At 41.6% G+C, this 22560-nt stretch overlaps 1 protein-coding gene across 8 annotated transcripts in view; it reads right to left on the reverse strand.

The window, feature by feature from the left end:
- Positions 1-22560, reverse strand: part of MIPOL1 (mirror-image polydactyly 1) — a 404420-nt gene that overhangs the window by 376254 nt on the left and 5606 nt on the right. Inside the window, exon 1 of one of the 8 annotated variants that reach the window (XM_050798630.1) lies at positions 3950-6726. The exons of the other annotated variants lie outside the window; for them this stretch is intronic. The gene's annotated coding sequence lies outside the window, so the exon portion shown is untranslated. Of the gene's footprint in view, positions 1-3949; positions 6727-22560 lie in introns of those variants that run through there. 8 annotated transcript variants of the gene reach the window in all.

Here is a 22560-nt window from a genome sequence, read left to right on the forward strand (position 1 = left end):
ATCATAGGCAGAACGAATTTTCCTTGTAACAGTTGAGGCTTTGGACTGTAGACATTTAGGTTAATGATGAAATGAGTTAAGACTTTGGGGACTACTGAGAGGGCATGATTGGTTTTGAAATGTGAGAACATGAGATTTGGGAGGGGCCAGGGCTGGAACGATATGGTTTGGATGTGTCCCCACCCAAATGTCATCTTGGATTAAAGCTCACATAATTACCTCATGTTGTAGGAGGGACTCAGTGGGAGATAACTGAATCATGGGGCTGGTTTTCCCCATACTGTTCTAGTTGTAGTGAATAAGTCTCACAAGATCTGATGGTTCTATAAGGGGAAACCCCTTTCGCTTGGCTCTCACTGTCTTCCCTTGTCTGCTGCCATGTGCCTTTCACCTTCTACCATGATTGTGAGGCCTCGCCATCCTAATGGAACTGTGAGTTCACTAAACCTTTTTCTTTTGTAAATTGCCTGGTCTTGGGTATGTCTTTATCAGCAGCATGAATGTGGACTAATACACCCAGCTACTTTTTAAAATTTTGGTAAAGACAGGGTCTCACTATGTTGCCCAGGTGGGTCTCAAACTCCCGGGTTCAAGCAATCCTCCCACCTCAGCCTCGCAAAGTGCCGGGATTACAGGCATGAGCCACCACACCCGCCTGGTAAAGCATTTTCTAAACAGAGTTCTCTCTCACTCAGTCACTTCCTATAACCAGTTCAAAGATGATTCATGTGGAATCATAAAATACATATTTAGATACAGGTGCTGCCATTTATTAACTCTGTAACCTTTGAGAAATCACTTATTTTTCCTGCTTTAGGGAATTGAGATAAATGGTCATCAAAATGCTAGATTTCACAACCTAGTAAAATCTCCAAAATAAAACTGTTGCCAGGTTTTTATTTCATAAAGGAAGGACTTTAAAAGGAAGGAACAGTCACCATCTGTAATAACCAGCCTCTCCTAAATTAAAGAATATTGTAGCAGGACATAATTTCAAAGAACACAGCCCTTTAAATTCAATAAATTTAACTTTGTAAAAAACACCCAGGAGGGGCCAGGCATGGCGGCTCACGCCTGTAATCCCAGCACTCTGGGGGGCTGAGGTGGGCAGATCGCCTGAGGTCAGGAGTTCAAGACCAGCCTGGCCATGGTGAAACCCCATCTCTACTAAAAATACAAAAAATTAGCTGGGCATGGTGGTACATGCCTGTAATCCCAGCTACTTGGCAGGCTGAGGCAAGAGAGTTGCTTGAACCCGGGAGACAGAGGTTGCAGTGAGCTGAGATCGTGCCATTGCACTCCAATATGGCAACAAGAGCGACACTCTGTCTCAAAAAAAAAAAAAAAAACAGGAGGATCCTGAAAAAGATAGTGGTAGAGGCAGCATAGTTTTTGAAACTCCTCATATGTCTACATAGAGCAACCAGGATAGTAGACCCAAACCCATAAACAAAATATTATATTTTTAAATATTAAATATTAACATCTACCACAAAACTAAGTAAACACCAGGCCAGTCACAGTGGCTCATGCCTGTAATCTCAGCACTTTGGGAGGCCAAGGTGGGCGGATCTCTGGAGGTCAGGAGTTCAAGACCAGCCCGGCCAACATGGTAAAACCCCGAGTCTACAAAAAATAGAAAAACCAGCCAGGTGTGGTGGTGCAGGCTTGTAATCCCAGCTACTTGGGAGGCTGAGACAGGAGAAAAGCTTTAACCCGGGAGGTGGAGGTTGCAGTAAGCTGAGATCACACCACTGCACTCCAGCCTGGGCAACAGAGTGAGATTCTGTCTCAAAGGGAAAAAAAGTAAGTATGGCCCTCTCGGTCTCACTTTCACCTTGCTTGCCTTTCCACCTTCTACCTTCCACCATGGATGAAGACCCTCTCTTCATAAATTACCCAGCCTGTGGTATTTGTTATAGTAGCACAGTACCAAGGAGCACGACTGTAGCTATAACAAATATCTGAATATCCGAACATAGTTTTGGAACGAGGTAATGGGTAGAGGCTGGAAAAATTTGGAGGAACAGGCTAGAAAAAGCTTAGATTGACATAAATGGAGAGCTTAGGGCAATTCTGTTAAGGGCTCAGAAGATGAGCTGTAGGCCAAGTCTGAAACTTCTTACCAATAACTTAAGAGATGACGATTAGAATCTTGGTAGAAATATGGACAGTAAAGGCTATTCTGATGAGGTCTCAGATAGAAATGAAGAACAGGCATTGGAAACTGGAGTAAAGGCATTCCTTGCTATAAAGTTTCAAAGAACTTTGTTTAATTAGGTCCTTGCCCAAAAGGCTTTATGGAAGGCAGAATTTAAGCTCAATGAACTAAGATATCTGGCAGAAGAAATGTCTAAGCAAAATACTGAAGGAGCTACATGGTTACTTTTAACCAGTCTGGGCAACATAGAGAGCAACCTCATCTCTATAATAAGTTTAAAAAAAAAAAAAAAAAAAAAAAAAAAGCCAGGCATGTTGGTGCATGCCTGTAGTCCCAGCTACTCAGGAGGCTGAGATGGGAGGATCACTTGAGCCCAAGAGTTCAAGGCTGCAGTGAGCTGTGATTGTGCCACCGCAATCCAGCCACCTGCGAGACAGAGCGAGACTCTGTCTCAAAAAAAAAAAAAAAAAGTAATGTTGTTTTTGCTGTTAGGTTTTGGACTTAATTGGGACCAGTTATCCCTTTCTTCTTATCTATTTCTCTGTTTTGTAACAGTAATGTCTCTCCTATGCCTTTGCCACTTGTATTTAAAAAGCATATAACTTATTAATTTCACAGACTCACAGTGGGAGAGCAATCCGCCTTGGGATGATAGCGCCTTGAGTTTCAACTGTATCTGATTTGTCTATTTATTTATTTATTTATTTATTTATTTATTTATTTTTATATTTGATTTCAATAAGACTCTGGAGTTTTGGACTTTTGAGTTTATGCTGGAACAACTTTTGGGGCTGCTGTTTGTGAGAAGAACATGAGTTTTGTGGAATGAGGGGTAATATGCTGTGGTTTGAATGTCCACTCCAAAACTCATATTCAAATTTAACTGCCATGTGATACGGTTTGGCTCTGTATCACCACCCAAATCTTACGTGAAATTGTAATCCTCACTGTTGCAGGAGGGTCCTTGTGGAAGGTAATTAGATCATGGAGGCAGACTTCCCATTTGCTGTTCTCATGAGAGTGAGTTCTCATGAGATCTGGTTGTTTTAAAGTGTACAGTACTTCACCCTTTGCTCGCTCTCTCTCTCTTGCTCCACAATGTGAAGATGTGCCTGCTTCCCCTTCACCTTCTACCATGATTGTAGGTTTCCTGAAGCCTCCCCAGCCATGCTTCCTGTACAGCCTTTGGAACTGTGAGTCAATTAAACCTCTTTTCTTCATAAATTATACAGTCTCAGGTAGTTCTTTATAGCAATGTGAGAACAGACTAATATACCACGTGACAGTATTAACAGGCGGGACTGTGAAGAGGTGATTAGGTCATGAGGGTTCCACCCTCATGAATGGAGTAACAACGTTATCACGAGAGTAGTTTTGTTCAATGGGCCTGCTCTTGCTCTCATCTTTCCACCTGTTGTCATGAGATGACAAGCACAAAGGCCCTTGCCAGATGCCAGCACTATGCTCTTGGACTCTCCAGTCTCCAGAACCGTAAGTCAAATAAGTTTCTGTTCATGATCAGTCACCCAATCTGTGACATTCTCTTATAGCAACACAAGACAAACTAAGGCAGGTACATTTACATGTAGATCATGAGCTTCCAAACCAACCTGTGAGTAATCATGAGACAAAATATTTTCAAATGAGATTTTAATTCTAAAAAAAAAAAAATTAACAAACAAAGCATAGGCATCTAAATATGTGTTGGTACAACTTAGGCAACACAGCAAGACCGCATCTCTATGAAAAGCTTTTTTAAAACAATTAGCTTGGCATGGTGGTGCACACCTGTATTCCTAGCTATTGAGGAGGCTGAGGTGGGAGGATTGCTTCAAAAAAGGAGTTCGAGGCTGCAGTAAGCTATGATCACACCACTGCACTCCAGCCTGGGGGACAAAGGGAGACTCTCTATTAATAAGTAAATAAACAAATAGAGACATGTAGGTAGATTTTAATTTAAAATAAGATTAAAATTAATTACCTGCATGACATAAAGACAATAGAAATTAAGATGCTGAAATCCTAAAACCAGTTTCTTACCTGTAAAGAATCAAAAAGAAATTCTGACAGTGCATTTTTGTACATAAACTTTCTAAGCTTCAGTTCACTTACCCAAATGAATTAGAATAATCTAGCCCACTGTGCCAGCTCATGCCACTGAATAAAATGTTCTACTTTGGGATATCATAAGCTATAACACACAGTATCTGCAGCTCCCATGCTGGCAATAAGCTGTTTGACATAAATTAAGGAAGTGGCTTTGATTTACATTAAACTTAAAAGATAATAAAAGTATTAAAGTACTAATTAGTTTCAAGACATGCTGCTTAAAGAAGAAGTCTGTCATACTTCAAAAAATAATTCATTAAGAAGGAATTTCAATGTTTAAATGTTTTTTAGGTTATAGGTATATGGTTGAGACAATGCAAAACAGCATTTCAGCATTCAAATGCAAAAAAAAATCCACAGGAAATTACCTTTCAGATTCCTTCCAAGAATGTAATGTAATAATACAAATTTTTTTCTAATTATGTGATGAATACTTACATCCTCACACCTTAAAATAAAAGGATCTTAGGTCACATTTAATAAAACGATATATTCTAAAATCAAAATGTTATTTAAAATAACAAAAGGCACGCAAAGTAAAAACATTCCACAAACTACCCTTTCCTAACTATGTATTATTTAGGATAATAGAGCACAATGAAAAAAACATGCAAATACTAATCAAAAGAAAGCAGGAGTGGCTATATTCATATCAGACAATATAAAACAAAGATATTACTCAAACTATATAAGTACAATAAAAGTTTCAACTTACTAACTAAACATAAGCAATCCTAAATATGTAAGCGTTTAACAAAACAGCATCAAAGTACCTGAGGTAAAAACTGGTGAAAAGAGAAAGACAAACCCATAATTATAGTTGGAAACTTCATCACACCTCTCTCAGTCATCACGAGAATACATGCTCAGAAAATCAGTAGGGATACAGAAGACTTAATATCTCAGTGACAGAGACCCTTGCCTTAGTCAGGCTCAGTGATTCACACCTGTAATTCCATCATTTTGGGAGGCCAAGGCAGGGGGATTGCTTGAGCCCAGGAGTTCAAGACCAGTCTGGGCAATATAGTAAGACCTCGTCCCTACAAAACATTTTAAAAAATTTTAGGCAGGCATGGTGGCACACGCCTGTGGTCCCAGCTACTCCGTAGGCTGAGGTGGGAGGATCACTTGATCCCAGGTTGAGGCTGCAGTGAACTGTGATCACACCACTATACTGTACTCTAGCCTGTGTGACAGAGCAAAATCCTGTCTCAAAAAAATAAAAAACAAATAAAAAGGATCTTGCCTTGACCAAACTTTAATGAGGCTCCTTTGAACCATCTACTATACTAGCCCTCAACCTTTTGGGTTTCTGTGTCTGTCTCTGCACCATCCAATTTTAGCAAGAATTCTGCTAAGTCAGTTTATTGAGAATCCTCCATCTTTGATCACCATGGCCTGACTTCAGAAAGAATCCTGTCAAGTTGGTTTAACCACAATCTTCTCTAACCCTGATGATTCCTGTTAGTAATTTTCCATCCACTGATCCCCTCCCTGCTCCTTAGCTATAAAGTCCCATTTGCCTATGCTCATGGGAACTGAACCCACTTCTATATTGAGGTCTCTTTTCCCCTATTGCATTAGTTCCTAAATAATATCTGCTTTTACCGCCTTAACTATTAATACTACCCAGCTCTGGTTTTCTTTTTTTTCTTTTTTTTTTTGAAATAGGGTCTCACTCTGTTGCCTAGGCTGGAATGTAGTGGCGCAATTACAGCTCACTGCAGCCTCAAATTCCTGGGCTCAAGTAATACTCCCACCTCAGCCTCCTGAGTAGCTGGGACCACCACACTAGGCTAATTTTTCTATTTTTTTGTAGAGATGGAGTCTCACCATGTTGCCCATGCTGGTCTTGAATTCCTGGGCTCAAGTGTTCTGCCTACCTCGGCCTCTCCAAAGTGCTGGGATTCTGGGTGTGATCCATCACACCCAGCCTCTGTTTTTCTTAAAAATCAATCCATTTGACTTAACATTTATTTAAAAACTCCACCCAACAATGGCAGAATACACAATATTTTCAAGTGCACATGATGCATTTACCAAAATAGACCCTATTCTGGTCCATCAAACAGACCTCAATACACTTAGATAAAATTGGCCAGGCACAGTGGCTCACATCTGTGATCCCAGCACTTTGGGAGGCCGAGATAGGAAGATCACTTGAGGTCAGGAGTTCCAGATCAGCCTGGCCAACATGGTGAAACTTCATCTCTACTAAAAAAAAATACAAAAATGTGCCGGGCATTTTAGTGCATGCTTGTAATCCCAGCTACTCGGGAGGCTGAGACATGAGAATTGCTTGAATCTGGGAAGTGGAGGCTGAAGTGAGCTGAGATTGTGCCACCGCACTCCAGCCTGGACAACAGAGTGAGACTTTGTCTCAAAAAAAATAATAATAATTGAAAAAAGATGAAATCATGAAAATCATGTTATCTTACCATGATAACTAAAAATAGACAAGAAATAAACTAGAAATCAATAACAGAAAGATAATCTGAAAAATCCTTAAACAATCCCAAATAACCCATTTTTCTAAAAAGGAAGCTAAAAGGGAAACTTCTGAACAAGATAAAAATGGAAACACAACATTTTGAACTAGATAATTTTTTAAAATGTTAGATGTAGTTAGATCAATGCTTAAAAGCAAATCCACAGTACTAAGAGAATATTTTAAAAAAGAAGGAAGGCCTCTAACTAGGACTTACAGTACTATGTTGAATAACAGTGGTTAAAGTGAGCATCCTTGTCATGTTCCAGATTTTAGGAGAAAGAATTTCAGTTTTTCCTCATTCAGTATGACACTAACTGTGGGTCAGTCATATCTGGCTTTTATTATGTTGAGGTATGTTCCTTCTATATCCAGCTTTTTGAGGGTTTTTACCAAGAAGGGATGTTGAATTTTATCAAATATTTTCAGCATCAATTGAAATGATCGTATGGTTTTTAATCCTTCATTCTGCTCATATGATGTACACATTGATTGATTTGCATATGTTGAGCCATCATCGTATCCCAGGGAAAATCTCACTTGATCATAAGGAATGATCTTTCAAATGGATTGCTGAATTCGGTTTTAGTATTTTGTTGAGAATGTGTGTATTAACCTTCATCAGAGAGATTGGTTTTCTTTTTTTGATGTGTCTTTGTCTGGTTTTGGTATCAGGGTAATAATGACCTCAGAGAACGAGTTTGGAATATTCCCTCCTCCTCTATTTTTCAGAATAATTTGAGTGGGATTGGTATTAAGTTTATCTTCAAATGTTTGTTAGAATTCAGCAGTAAAGCCACGAGGTCTTGGGCTTTTCATCACTGGGAGACTTTTTATTATGGCTTCAATCTCGTTACTTATTACTAGTCTGTTCAGGTTTTGAATTTCTTCCTGAATCGAACATTGTAGGTTGTACTATCTCAGAATTTGCCCATTTCTCTTGGATTTTCCAATTTATTGGTATATAGTTGCTCATAGTAGCCACTAATTATCCTTAGAATTTCTGCAGTATCAGTTGTAATGTCTCATTTTCATTTCTGATTTGGATCCTCTCTTTTTTCTCAGTCTGACTAAAGGTTTGTCAATTTTGTTTAACGTTTCAAAAACCCATATTTTGTTTTATTGATCGTTTGTATTTTTATTAAAATTTCATTTATTTCTGTTCAGACCTTTATTCTTGTCCTTTAGTAATGTTGGATTTGGTTTGCTCTTGCTTTGATAATTCTTTAAAAGCACTGCTAGACTGTTCATTTGAAGTATTTCCCCTTTTTTAATGTAGGCACCTATAGTTATAAAATTCCCTCTTAGTACTGCTTTTGCCGTATCCCATAGGTTTTGATGCTGTGTTTCCATTATCATTTGTTTCAAGAAATTTTTCAGTTTCTTTCTTAATTTCTTCATTGACCCCCTGGTCATTCAGGAGTATATTGTTTAATTTCCAAGTATTTGTACAGTTTCCAAAATTCATCTTATTAATGTCTAGTTTTATTCCATTGTAGTCAGAAAGGATGCTTAATATTATTTCAATTTTTCTGAATGTCTGACGACTTGTTTTGTGAACTAACATATGGTCTATCCATGAGAATGATGCATGTGCTGAGGAAAAGAAATGTGTATTCTGTAGCTCTTCACTGAAATGTTCTGTAACATCTATTAGGTCAATTTGGTCTATAATGCAAACGTAGTTTGATATTTCCTTGTTGATTTTCTGTCTGGAAAATATGTTCAATACTGAAAGTGGGATGTTGAAGTCTCCAGCTATTACTGTATTGCAGCCTATCTCTCTCTTTACCTCTAATATTTGTTGTATATATCTGAGTGCTCCAGTGTTGGGTGCATATATATTTTAAATTGTCATATCCTCTTGCTGAATTGACCCCTTTTTCATTAAATAGTGACATTCTTTGTCTCTTTTCATAGTTTTTGTCTTGAAATCTATTTTGCCTGGCATAACTAGCACTTTTCTGGTTTCTGTTGGCATAGAATAGCTCTTTCCGCTCTTTCCATCCCTTTCTTTTCTTTTTTTTTTTTTTTTTTTTTTTTTTTGAGATGGAGGTTTGCTCTATCACCCAGGCTGGAGTGCAATGGCATGATCTTGGCTTACTGAAACCTCTGCCTCACAGGTTCAAGTGATTCTTCTGCCTCAGCCTCCTGGGTAGCTGGGATTACAGGTGCCCGCCACCACACCTGGCTAATTTTTGTATTTTTAGTAGAGACAGGGTTTCGCCACATTGGCCAGGCTGGTCTCGAACTCCTGACCTCAGGAGATCCGCCTGCCTCAGCCTCCCAACGTGCTTGGATTACAGGCGTGAGCCACCACACCCAGCCCATCCCTTTATTTTCTGTCTGTGTGTCTTTACAGGTGAAGTGTGTTTCCTGTAGGAAACAGATTAACAGGTCTTGTTTTTTCATCAATTCAACCACACTACGTCTTTTGACTGGACAATTTAGTTCATTTACATTCAACATTGTTATTGATGAGTAAAAACTTACTCCACCTATTTTCTTATTTGTTCTCTGGTTGTTTTATGATATTCTCTCCCTTCTTTATTTCCATTCCGTCTTCCTCTAGTGAAGGTGATTTTCTCTGGTGATGTGATTTAGTTTCTTGTTTTTTATTTTTTTGTGTATCCATTTTACGTTTTTTGGTTTGAAGTTACCATGAGGTGTAGGAACCAGTCCCACAGGGTCGGTGCGTTTTTCTCCCCGTGTGCGGAGACAAGAGATCGTAGGAAAAAAGACACAAGACAAAGAGATAAAAGAAAAGACAGCTGGGCCTGGGGGACCACTACCACCAAGATGGAGACCAGTAGTGGCCCCAAATGCCAGGCTGCACTGTTATTTATTGGATACAAGACAAGGGGGCAGGGTAAGGAGTGTGAGCCATCTCCAATGATAGGTAAAGTCATGTGGGTCACGTGTCCACTGGACAGGGGGCCCTTCCCTGTTTGGCAGCAGAGGCGGAGAGAGAGAGACAGAGAGAGAGAGAAGACAGCTTATGCCATTATTTCTGCATATCAGAGACTTTTAGTACTTTCACTGATTTTGCTACTGCTATCTAGAAGGTAAAGCCAGATGTATGGGATGGAACATGAAAGCAGACCAGGAGTATGACCACTGAAGCACAGCATCACAGGGAGATGGTTAGGCCTCCAGATAACTGTGAGTGGGCCTGACATCAGTGGGCCACCACAAGAGGTGGTGGAGTAGAGTCTTCTCTAAACTCCCCCGGGAAAAGGGAGACTCCCTTTCCCAGTCTGCTAAGTAGCAGGTGTTTTTCCTTGGCACTGATGCTACCGCTAGACCATGGTCAGCTTGGCAACGGGGCGTCTTCCCAGACGCTAGCATTACCGCTAGACCAAGGAGCCCTCTAGTGGCCCTGCCTGGGCGTGACAGAGGGCTCGCACTCGTCTTCTGGTCACTTCTCACCATGTCCCCTCAGCTCTTATCTCTGTATGTGGGGGCGTCTTCCCAGAGCTAGCATTACCACTAGACCAAGGAGCCCTCTAGTGGCCCTGTCCAGGCGTGACAGAGGGCTCACACTCTTGTCTTCTGGTCACTTCTCACCATGTCCCCTCAGGTCTTGTCTCTGTATGGCCTGGCTTTTCCTAGGTTATAATTGAAAAGCAAGGATTATTATTAGAATAAAGAGTAATTGCTACAAACTAATGATTAATGATATTCATATATAATCATATCTATGATCTATATCTAGTATAACTATTCTTATTTTTATATATTTTCTTTATTATACTGGAACAGTTCGTGCCCTCGGTCTCTTGCCTTAGCACCTGGGTAGTTTGCCGCCCACAAAGAGGCTTGCAAATACTATCTTACAACCCGTTATTTTAATCTGAAAACAACTTAACACTATTCTCATTAATAAGCAAAAAGAAAACTAATAAAAACTCTGCCTTAACTTCATCTACCTGATTTTTAGCTTTTTGTTGTTTCTATTTACATCTTATTGTACTATGTCTTGAAAAGTTGTTGAAGTTACTTTTTATTGCTTTATCATTTATTCTTTCTACCGAGAATGAGAGTAGTTCACACACCACAGTTACCGTGCCATAGTATTCTGTGGTTTCCTGTGTACTATTACAAGTGAGTTTTGTACCTTCAGGCAATTATTTATTACTCATTAATATCCTTTTCATTCTAATTAAAGTACTCCCTTTAGCACTTCTAGTAGAATAGATCTGGCATTAATAAAATGCCTCCGTTTTTGTTTGTCTGGGAAAGCCTTTATTTTTCTTTCATATTTGAAGGATATTTTTGTCAGATATACTATCCCAGGGTAGAAGGTTTTTTTGCCCTCCAGCACTTTAAATATGTCATGACACTATCTCCTGACCTGTAAGGTTTCCACTGAAGTCTGCTGCCAGTCACACTGAAGCACCATTGTATGTTATTTCTATTCTCTTGCTACTTTTAGGATCCATTCTTTTTTTTTTTTTTTTTTTTTTTTTTTTTTTTTTTGAGACGGAGTCTCATGCTGTCACCCAGGCTGGAGTGCAGTGGCCGGATCTCAGCTCACTGCAAGCTCCGCCTCCCGGGTTCACGCCATTCTCCTGCCTCAGCCTCCCGAGTAGCTGGGACTACAGGCGCCCGCCACCTCACCCAGCTAATTTTTTGTATTTTTTAGTAGAGACAGGGTTTCACCGTGTTAACCAGCATGGTCTCGATCTCCTGACCTCGTGATCCGCCCGTCTCGGCCTCCCAAAGTGCTGGGATTACAGGCTTGAGCCACCGCGCCCGGCCTAGGATCCATTCTTTATCACTGACCTTTGGGAGTTTGATTACCAAATGCCTTGAGATAGTCTTCTTTGGGTTAAATCTGCTTGGTGTTCTATAACCTTCTTGTACTTAAATATTGATCTCTCTCTTTAAGTTTGGGAATTTCTCCATTATTATCCCTTTGAATAAACTTTCTGCCCCTATCTCTTTCTCCACTTCCTCTTTAAGGCCAATACCTCTTAGATTTGCCCTTTGAGGCTATTTTCTGGATCCTGTAGGCATGCTTCATTGTTTTTTATTCTTTTTTCTTTTGTCTTCTCTGACTGTGTATTTTCAAATATCTTATCTTCAAGATCACTAACTTTCTTCTACTTGACAATTTCTGCTATTAAAGGACTTGGATGTATTCTTCAGTATGTCAATTGCATTTTCAGCTCTAGAATTTCTGCTTGACTCTCCTTAATTATTTCCATATCTTCGTTAAATCTATCTGATAGAATTCAAATTCCTTCTCTGTATTATCTTGAATTTCTTTGAGTGGTCTCAACACAGCTATTTTGAATTCTCTGTCTGAAAGGTCTCAGATATCTGTTTCTCCAAGATTGGTCCCTGCTTCCTTATTTAGTTCATTTAGTGAGATCATGTCTTCCTGAACAGTGTAAATGTATATTTTCTTTGGTATCTGGGCACTGAAGTGTTAGGTATTTATTGTAGTCTTCACTGTCTGGGTTTATCGTAGCTGCCCTTCTTGGGAAGGCTTTCCAGATATTTGAAAGGACTTAGGTGTGACCTAAGCTATATCTGCTTTAGAGGGAACCCCAAGCCCAGTAATGCTGTGGTTCTTGCAGACTCACATAGGTACAATCTTGATAATCTTGGACAAGATATGGAAGAATTCTCTGAAATACCAGGCAGAGATTCTTGTTCCAGGCAGATATTCTTGTTCTCTTCCCTTACTTTCTCCCAAACACACAGAATCTCTCTCTGTTCTATGTCACATAAATCTGGGGATAAAGTGACATAAATATCCCTGTGGCCACCACCACTATGACTGCAGGGTCTGACCTGAAGCCAGCACAGCATTGGATCTCGCCCAAGGCCTGCCATAGTAACTCCCTGGCTACAGCCAATGTTCGCTCAAGACCCTTGGACTCTACAGTCAGCAGGAGGCAAAGCAAGCCAGGCCTATGTCCTTCCCTTCAGGGTGGTGAGGTCCCCCAGGCTCCAGGTGAGTCCCGAAGTGCCATAAAAGAGTCAGGAAGTGGAGTCAAAAACACTGGAAGCCTACCAGGTGTTCTATTGTACTCTGGGTGAGCTGGAACTCAAAGCACAAGACTCAGTCCTTCCCTCCCCTTTCCAAAGGCAGAGGTGCCTTACCCCGTAGCCACTGTCACCCTGGGCCATGAGGATTACCACCAGACTACCATCAGTCTTCCCTTACAGCCCGAGGTCTCTTATGTCAGCCTGTCATGAGTGCTTCCTGGGTTGTGACTCACCCTTAAGGGAAGTGGACTCCCCTCTGGCCCAGAGCAGGTCCAGAAATGTCATCCAAGAGTCAAGTTCTGGAATCAGGGACCCCAAGAGCCCACTTAGTGTTCCACCCACCTGTGGCAATGCTGGTATCTAAGGTACAAAACAAGTCCATCCTCTTTACTTTTCCAACTACTTTTCTCAGACAGAAAGAGTTTTGCTTCATAGTCACCACAGCTGGTAATGTGCTGAGTTTTACCTAAAGCCAGCAAATCTCAGAGGCTCACCCAATGCCCTTGATGTAGTACCTGGGTATCACTGCTGATTATGCAGGGCCCAAGGGCTCTTCAGTTAACAAGTGATGAATGCTGCAAGAACTGGGTCCTTTCCTTCAAGGCAGTGAGTTCCCTTCTGGCCCAGGGGGTGTTTAGAAATGTCATCTGGGAGCTAGGACATGGAGTGGGGCTCACAACTCTGACTGGTGCCCTATCCTGCTGTGGCTGAGCTGATATCCTAGATGCAAGATAAAGTCCTCCCCACTCGCCCTCTCCTCAAGCAGAAGGAAAGGGTCTCTTTTGGAACTGAGAGCTACGCAGCCTGGGGTTAGGTGAGGGGTGATATCAGCACTCCACTGGTTGCCCCAGCTGGTGTCTCAGTATGTCACATGCCCCCCAACCACAGTCCACTGTCTCTGGGCCTAGATTAGCACTAGAACTCTCCTAAGAGTTGCAGTCCTTATGGCCTACACTACCTTTCAAGTTTATATGGAGACACAGAGTGCTGCAGACTTCAGTGGCAAGGTTCGAAGGCACTCAAGTTTGGACCACTGGGATCAGCAATTCCCCTCTGGCTAGGGCTGGTGTAAATGTTCCCTCCATGGGCGGGCATCAGCTGAGTTTGGTCTGCTTTTCCTTTCTGCCCTAACAGGACAGTACTGGGTTCAATGTTTCACAATTGTGTTTTGTCTCCCCCAGTTCCCAGAGAAACTCTCTGCACTCTGCCACCCCTGCTGGGAGTGGGGAAACAGTCGCAGTGACTTAGGATTGTTTTTTTCCATCTCTTCAGTACCTCTTTCAGCAATATGAAGTTAAAACCAGGTACTATGTGTGCTCACTTGATTTTTGGCTCTCATGAAGGTGTTTTTTTTCTGTGCAGATAGTTAACTTGGTGTCCTTGTTTAGGTGGTGGAGGGGTGGGCAGTGGAGCTTTCTATTCCATCACCTTGCTCTGCCTCCTCATCTCCTATGCTTGTTTTCATCTTTATCCTTTATAACATCTGAAACTGCCTTTGCAAAGATTATGACAGTGAAGGAAATCAAGCATGGCTGACTCCATCTTGCTTCTAGCTTCTCAGGCTGGCTGTACTCACCTTTCTTGGGTGTAGGTCAAGCTAATCATGGGAGAAATTTAGTTTATAGTTTAATTTTGAAGTAGGGATGATAATAGTACCTGCCTAAAATGAAACCCTACTTGTTCAGGTACAAACACCACCTTTGTAAAAATAATGAAAGGCCACAAAATTAGGATTATGGGAGATACCTAAATTCTGCTACAATGTAGCTGTAGTTAAATGATAACCAGACATTGTCCTCTCGCTTCCCTTTCTATAATCCCTTGCTGTCAGGAGTCATGTGGCCAGAGGTCACAAGGTTTGTGACTTTCCCTATTGCTCCTTTAGATGCCTCAACCAGTCCTGTGGCCCCCACAGAGAGGCCAACTCAGTGCACACACTCTCCATATGCCTATGATTGCATCACATGTCAGCAAAACTCATTCTCTAGCCCCCTGCCCACCTAATCTTCAAGTCTTCGAGGAGACTGATTGGAGTAATCCCGCCAGTCCATCCACTTGGCTAGTTCTGTATTGATAAACCTCTCGACTGCAACAGCACAGTCTCAGTGAATTGGTTTTGACTGTGCAGTGAGCAGGAAGCACCCAATGGGCGGTTAAACATCCCTTATAAATCAACCACTTAATGACTTTCCCTGAGTTCTGTGAGCCGCTCCAGCAATTTACTCAAAACTAAAGAGAAGGTAATGGGAACTCTAACTTGTGACTGGTGTCAAAAGGGATGAGCCATTAAAAAAGGGCGGGGGGATGGGGCAGTCTTGGGGAGTGGGCACCCAACCTGTGGGTTCTGACACTATCTCCAAGTACATAGTGTCAGAATTGAATTGGGGGATATCCAGTTGGTGTCCACTGCTTTTTGGTGGGGAAAAACTCCCTGACATTTTGTCACAGAAGTCTTCCATGTTGATTAGTGTGGTGTGAGAGAAGAGGGAAACACAGTTTGAGCGTTTTTCAAAAACATACACATGTACAAGATATTATTAAATTAAAGAGGGAAGCTACAAAATAATAGAGCACATTAATTTGGCAGGGTGCAGTGACTCACACCTGTAATCAGTACTTTGAGAGACCAAGGTGGGAGGATCGCTTAAGGAACAGAGTTCAAGACTAGTCTGGGCATAGGGGAACCTCATGTCTACCAAAAAAAAAAAATTAAAAATTAGGTGTGGTGGCACACTTGTAGTCCCAGCTACTTGGGAGGCTGAGGTGGGAGGATTGCTTGAGCCCAGGAGGTCAAGGCTGCAGTGAGCTATGTTTGCACCACTGTACTCCAGCCTGGGCAACAGAGTGAAACTCTGTCTCAAATAAGCCAAAAACCAAAACCATGTGTATACATTATCTAATTTCTTTTCTTTTTTTTTTTTTTTTTTTTTTTTTGAGATGGAGTCTTGCTCTGTCACCCAGGATGGAGTGTAGTGACATGATCTTGGCTCACTGCAACCTTTGCCTCCAGGGTTCAAGCGATTCTCCTGCTGCAGTCTACTGAGTAGCTGGGATTACAGGCAAGTGCTACCATGCCCACGTAATTTTTGTATTTTTTAGTAGAGATGGGGTTTCGCATATGTTGGCCAGGCTGGTCTCAAACTCCTGACCTCAGGTGATCCGCCTGCCTCAGCCTACCAAAGTGCTGGGATTACAGGGGTGAGCCACCATGCCCAGTCTTATATTATATAATGTCTAAAATAACAAAAGGTTAAGAAAAAAGGCAATAATAAAAAATATAAAGGGATGAAATGACCCAAATGCTAAATGCTCCAACTGGAAGACAGAGATGTCCCACTGGATTTTTAAAAATCCAGATCTATGCACAGATTAATCAAAAGAGAGCTGACATAGCTATATCAAAATAGAAAGAAGTCACAAATAGGAAAAGACACTGGAAACATGACAACTAAATATAACACCAGCTCTGGATTTGTTCCTAGAATAGGAAAAGAACATTAATAGAAAATCTAGTGACATGTCAATAAAGTTTACAGTCTAATGAATAGTATTAATTAAATTATATTTTGTAATTTTATTCAACTTATTCAAATTTATGCAATATTTAATGAATTACCCAGTGAAACCACAATATTAGTGTTCTGGTTTTGATCACTGTACCAAGATTTTGCATAATGATAATGTCAGAAGTACAGTGACAAGGCCGGGTGCAGTGGCTCACGCCTGTGATCCCACCACTTTGGGAAGCTGAGGCAGGCAGATCACTTGACAACAGGAGTTTGAGACCAGCCTGCCAACATGGTGAATCCCCATCTCTACTAATACAAAAATTAGCTGGGCATGGTGGAATGCACCTGTAATCCCAGCTACGCAGGAGGCTGAGGCAGGAGAATCACTTGAACCCAGGGGGCAGAGGTTGCAGTAAGCCGAGATTGTGCCACTGCACTGTAGCCTGGGCAACATGGTGAGACCCCGTCTCAAAAAATGAAAAAATCTAAATATTTTGATGGTGGCTACATGGGTGTTCACTTTTTATTCATTCACTAAACTGTCCATGTATGTTTTATGTACTTTTCATGTATTACTTGCTGCTATGTTCTCTAAAAGTTAATTGATCTATACTATCTACATTAATTGATCTATGTTTTCTAAAAGTTAATTTCTCTGTATTATTTATTTATATTTTCATTTATTTATATTTTCTGCTTTTCGAAACTTGTTACTCAGCAGTAAAATCCTCAAAACTATGACGATAGGAAATTGGTATGCTTTAATAGACAATAAAATAATATACAGCATTAAGGATTCCGGTAATACGATTCTTCTTGTACTCAAGCAGCTTCCAAAACTTATAAAACCATGCATATTAAAAGTCATTCTCCAAGTAATATTTATACATAATCAAACCATCCTAACACGGAACTGCACATTCATAACAAGAATAGATTACCTGACTATACGCATCCAAAACAGTATAAAATCTAAATTAAAAATGCTTTCAATGCAGCCAATATCTGAGTCAGAGATGCTTATGCCAACAGCCTAAAGCAGATCTAGGGTAAATACGTCTTATTGGTCATCTACTATTAAAAAAACACCAAATCAACCCTTCAAAGTAATAATTTATTTACATTGCCAGCTTAGAAATAAAACAAACACCTAGCAATTAAATTATAACTAAAAACAAGTATGGGATTTATAATTAAAACTGTTAATATTTGGTTTTTCAAGATATAAAAAATAGCATGCCCTCAGCCTGGCATGGTGGCTCACACCTGTAATCCCAGCACTTTGGGAGGCTGAGGTGGGAAAACCATCTGAGGTCAGGAGTTCAAGACCAGCCTGGCCAATGTGGCAAAACCCCATCTCTACTAAAAATACAAAAATTATCCGGGCATGATGGCACGTGCCTGTAATCCCAGCTACTCGGGAGGCTGAAGCATGAGAATCACATGAACCTGGGAGGCTTGCAGTAAGCCAAGATCATGCCACTGCACTCCAGCCTGAGCAAGAGAGAGAGACTCCATCTCAAAAAATAATAATATCATGTCCTCAAATAAGTTTAAACTGATAAAAACAGATTAAAGTTTTTCTGGCATTAATGAGTAGTGTAGTTGTCTATTGCTACCTATATTAGTCTGTTTTCATGCTGCTGATAAAAATATAACTGAGACTAGGCAATTTACAAAAGAAGGAGGTTTAACAGACTCACAGTTCCACGTGGATTGAGAGGCCTCACAATCATCATGGAAGGTAAAAGGCATATTTCACATGGCTGTGGCAGGAGAGAATGAAAGCCAAGTGAAAGGGGTTTCCCCTTATAAAACCATCAGAGCCAGGTGCGGTGGCTCAAGCCTGTAATCCCAGCACCTTGGGAGGCCGAGACGGGCGGATCACAAGGTCAGGAGATCGAGACCATCCTGGCTAACACGGTGAAACCCCGTCTCTACTAAAAAATACAAAAAACTAGCCGGGTGAGGTGGCGGGCGCCTGTAGTTCCAGCTACTCGGGAGGCTGAGGCAGGAGAATGGCGTAAACCCAGGAGGTGGAGCTTGCAGTGAGCTGAGAGCCGGCCACTGTACTTCAGCCTGGGTGGCAGAGCGAGACTCCGTCTCAAAAAAAAAAAAAAAATATATATATATATATATATATATATATATAAAAAAAAAACCATCAGAACTCACCTGGACTTATTCACTACCAGGAGAACAGTATGGGGGAAACTGCCCCATGATTCAACCATCTCCCACTGGGTCCCTTCCACAACATGAGGGAATTATGGGAGCTACAATTCAAGATGAGATTTGAGTGGGAACACAGCCAAACCATATCATTCCACCCCTGGTTCCTTCCAAATCTCATGTCCTAACATTTCAAAACCAAGCATGCCTTCCCAACAATCCCCCAAAGTCTTAATTCATTTCAGCATTAACTCAAAAGTCCACAGCCCTAAGTCTTATCCAAGACAAGGCAAGTCTCTTCCACCTATGAGCCTGCAAAATCAAAAGCAAGTTAGTTCCTAGATACAATGGGGGTACAGGCATTGGGTAAACACAGCCATTCCAAATGGGAGAAACTGGCCAAAATGAAGGGGCTATAGGCCCCATGCAACTCCAAACTCCAGCAGGGCAGTCAAATCTTAAAGCTCCAAAATTATCTCCTTTGACTCCATGTCTCACATCCAGGTCGCACTGATGCAAGAGGTGGGTTCCCAAATCTTGGGCAGCTCTGCCCCTGTGGCTTAGCAGGGTACAGCCTCCCTCCCCAGCTGCTTTCATGTGTCAGTGTTGAGTGGCTGAGGCTTTTCCAGGCACACACTGCAAGCTGTCAGTGGATCTACCATTCTGGGGTCTGGAGGATGGTAGTCTTCTTCTCACAGCTCCACTCGGCAGTGCCCCAGTAGGGACTCTGTGTGGGGGATCCAATCCCACATTTCCCTTATGCACTGCCCTACCAGAAGTTCTCCATGAAGGCCCCATCCCTGCAGCAAACTTCTGCCTGGACATCCAGGGGTTTCCAAACATCCTCTGAAATCTAGGCGAAGATTCCCAAACCCCAATTCTTGACTTCGGTGCACTCACAAGCTCAACATCACATGGAAGTTTCCAAGGTTTGGGGCCTGTGCACTCTGAAGCCATAGCCTGAGCTCTACATTGGCCCCTTTCAGCCAAGGCTGGAGTGTCTGGGACACAGGATACCAAGTCCCTAGGCTGCACATAGCATGGGGACCCTGGGCTTGGTCCATGAAACCATTTTTTCCTCCTAGGCCTCTGGGCCTATGATGGGAGGGGCTGCTGTGAAGACCTCTAACATACCCTGGGGACACTTTCCCCATTGTCTTGGGGATGAACATTTGGCTCCTTATTACTTAGGCTAATTTCTGTAGCTGGCTTGAATTTCTCCTCAGTAAATGGGTTTTTCTTTTCAATTGCAAGGTCAAGCTGCAAATTTTCTCAACTTTAATGCTCTGCTTCCCTTATAAAACTGAATGTGCTTCAGGCACATGTATGTTTATTATGGCACTATTCACAATAGCAAAGACTTGGAACCAACCCAAATGTCCATCAATGATAGACTGGATTAAGAAAATGTGGCACATTTACACCATGGAATACTATGCAGCCATAAAAAAAGGGTGAGTTCATGTCCTTTGCAAGGACATGGGATGAAGCTGGAAACCATCATTCTCAGCAAACTATTACAAGGACAAAATCCAAACACCGCAAGTTCTCACTCATAGGTGGGAATTGAACAATGAGATCACTTGGACACAGGGCAGGGAACATCACACACCAGGGCCTGTTGGGGGGTGGGGAGCTGAGGGAGGGATAGCATTAGGAGAAATACCTAATGTAAATGATGAGTTGATGGATGCAGCAAACCAACATGGCACATGTACACCTATGTATCAAACCTGCACTTTGTGCACATGTACCCTAGAACTTAAAGTATAATAAAAAATATAAAAATAAAAAACTGAATGTGTTTAAGAGCAGCCATGTCACCTCTTGAAAGCTTTGTTGCTTAAAAATTTCTTCCACTGGCTGGGTGTGGTGGCTTATGCCTGTAATCCCTGCACTTTGGGAGGCCGAGGCAGGTGGATCACCTGAGGTCAGGAGTTCGAGACCAGCCTGGCCAACATGATGAAACCCCGTCTCTACTAAAAATACAAAAAATTAGCTGGGCGTGGTGGTGCGTGCCTGTAATCCCAGCTACTCAGGAGGCCAAGGCAGGAGAATCACTTGAATCCAGAGGTGGAGGTTGTGTCACTGCACCCCAACAGGGACAGTAAGAGCAAAACTCTATCTCAAAAAAAAAAAAAATTCTTCCATCAGATATCCCAAATCATCTCTCTCAAGTTCAAAGTTCTACAAATCTCTGGGGCAGGAGCAAAATGCCACCAGTCTCTTTGCTTTTGCTACAGTTCTCAACAAGTTCCTCATTTCTATCTGAGACCACCTCAGCCTGGACATTATTGTCTATATCACTATCAGCATTTTAGGCAAAGCCATTCAATAAGCCTCCAGGAAGTTCCAAACTTTCCCACATTTTCCTGTCTTCTTCTGAGCCCTCCCAACTATTCCAGCCTCTGCTTGTTACCCAGTTTCAAAGTCACTTCCACATTTTCGGGTATCTTTTCAGCAGCACCCCACTCTACTGTATTAGTCCATTTACTGTGTTAGTCTGTTTACTGTGTCAGTCCGTTTTCACACTGCTAATAAACACATACTTGAGACTGGGCAATTTACAAAAGAAAGAGGTTTAATGCATTCACAGTTCCACGTGGCTTGGGAGGTCTCATAATCATCATGAAAGGTGAACGGCACGTCTCACATGGTGGCAGCAAAAGAGAATGAAAGCCAAGCAAAAGGGGTTTCCCCTTATAAAACCATCACACCTCGTAGACTTACTACCATTAGAACAGTATAAGAGAAACCACCCCTGTGATTCAATTATCTCCCACTGGACCCCTCCCACAACATGAGGGAATTATGGGTGCTACAATTCAAGATGAGATTTGCATGGGGACACAGCCAAACCATATCACTACCTAACACATTAAACCCAAATTCAAGAGCTTAAAACAATACACATTTGTAATCTCACAGTTGCTAAAAATCAGAAATTGAGTGTTGCTAAGCTAAGTCCTCCAGCCCAGGGTCTCTCACAAGGCTGGAATCAAAGTGTCAGCCAGGGGTACAGTCATCTCAACGTTCAACAAGGAGAGGATCTGCTTCTAAACTCTCTCGGTGGTTGCTGGCAGGATTAATATCCCTGAGGGGGCCGGGCGCAGTGGCTCACATCTGTAATCCAAGCACTTTGAGAGGCCAAGGTGGGTGGACCATGAGGTCAGGAGATCAAGACCATCCTGCCTAACGTGGTGAAACCCCATCACTACTAAAAATATAAAAAATTAGCTGGGCGTGGTGGCACGAGCCTGTAGTCCCAGCTACTCAGGAGGTTGAGGCAGGAGAATTGCTTGAACCTGGGGGCGGAGGTTGCAGTGAGCCAAGATCACACCACTGCTTTCCAGCCTGGGCAACAGAGTGAGACTCCATCTCAAATAATTAAATAAATGCCTGAGGGTTTTTAGACTGAGAAACTCAGTTCCTTACTGGCTGGAGGTCCCCTTCAGTTCCTTGACAGGTGGGCCTTTTCACAGGTCAGCTCACATGACAGCTGACTTCCTCAAGGTGAGTGAGCAACAGAGTGCCAGCAAAAAGGGGAAGTCATAAATTTTGTAATCTAATCTGATAAGTGACATCACACCATTTTTGCCATATTCTAGTAGAAGTGAGCCTCTAGGTCTAGTTCACCCTCAAGAGGAAGGAACTACATAAGAGTGAACACCAAGGTCACTTTAGAAGGCTCCCTATCACAGGTAGTATAATGGAAAAAGCAACTGTAATAAAAATCAGAAAAAAATAGGTTCTAGTAACTATGTGACTAAACTGAGAAGGTAGCCTAAATGACCCCTATGGTCTCTTGGCATTCCCAACTCTGTGTCTTTTGAAAAAGATTACCAGAGATTAGAAATACTTCATCAAAATGCCTCATTTCACAAAAGAAAGTTGAGTCACAGGAAAAGTTAACACAAACAGGTAGTAAGCCACACTTATTTTGCTCTTACGTCCTGTGCTCCTTCCACTATAGTAAACTTTTTTGTAATTAATGCTCTAAAACAGTTCTATCTTCTCTTTATGATAGTCTCAAAATCTAATAAATTCAATAGAGAGAATAATAATACAATGCTAACAAAAACAGCTACAATTGATTCATCTTGTACATTATCTCTTTTTCT

The sequence above is a fragment of the Macaca thibetana genome, chromosome 7 (assembly GCF_024542745.1).
Source record: "Macaca thibetana thibetana isolate TM-01 chromosome 7, ASM2454274v1, whole genome shotgun sequence".
In the NCBI taxonomy this organism is placed as follows: Eukaryota; Metazoa; Chordata; class Mammalia; order Primates; family Cercopithecidae; genus Macaca; species Macaca thibetana.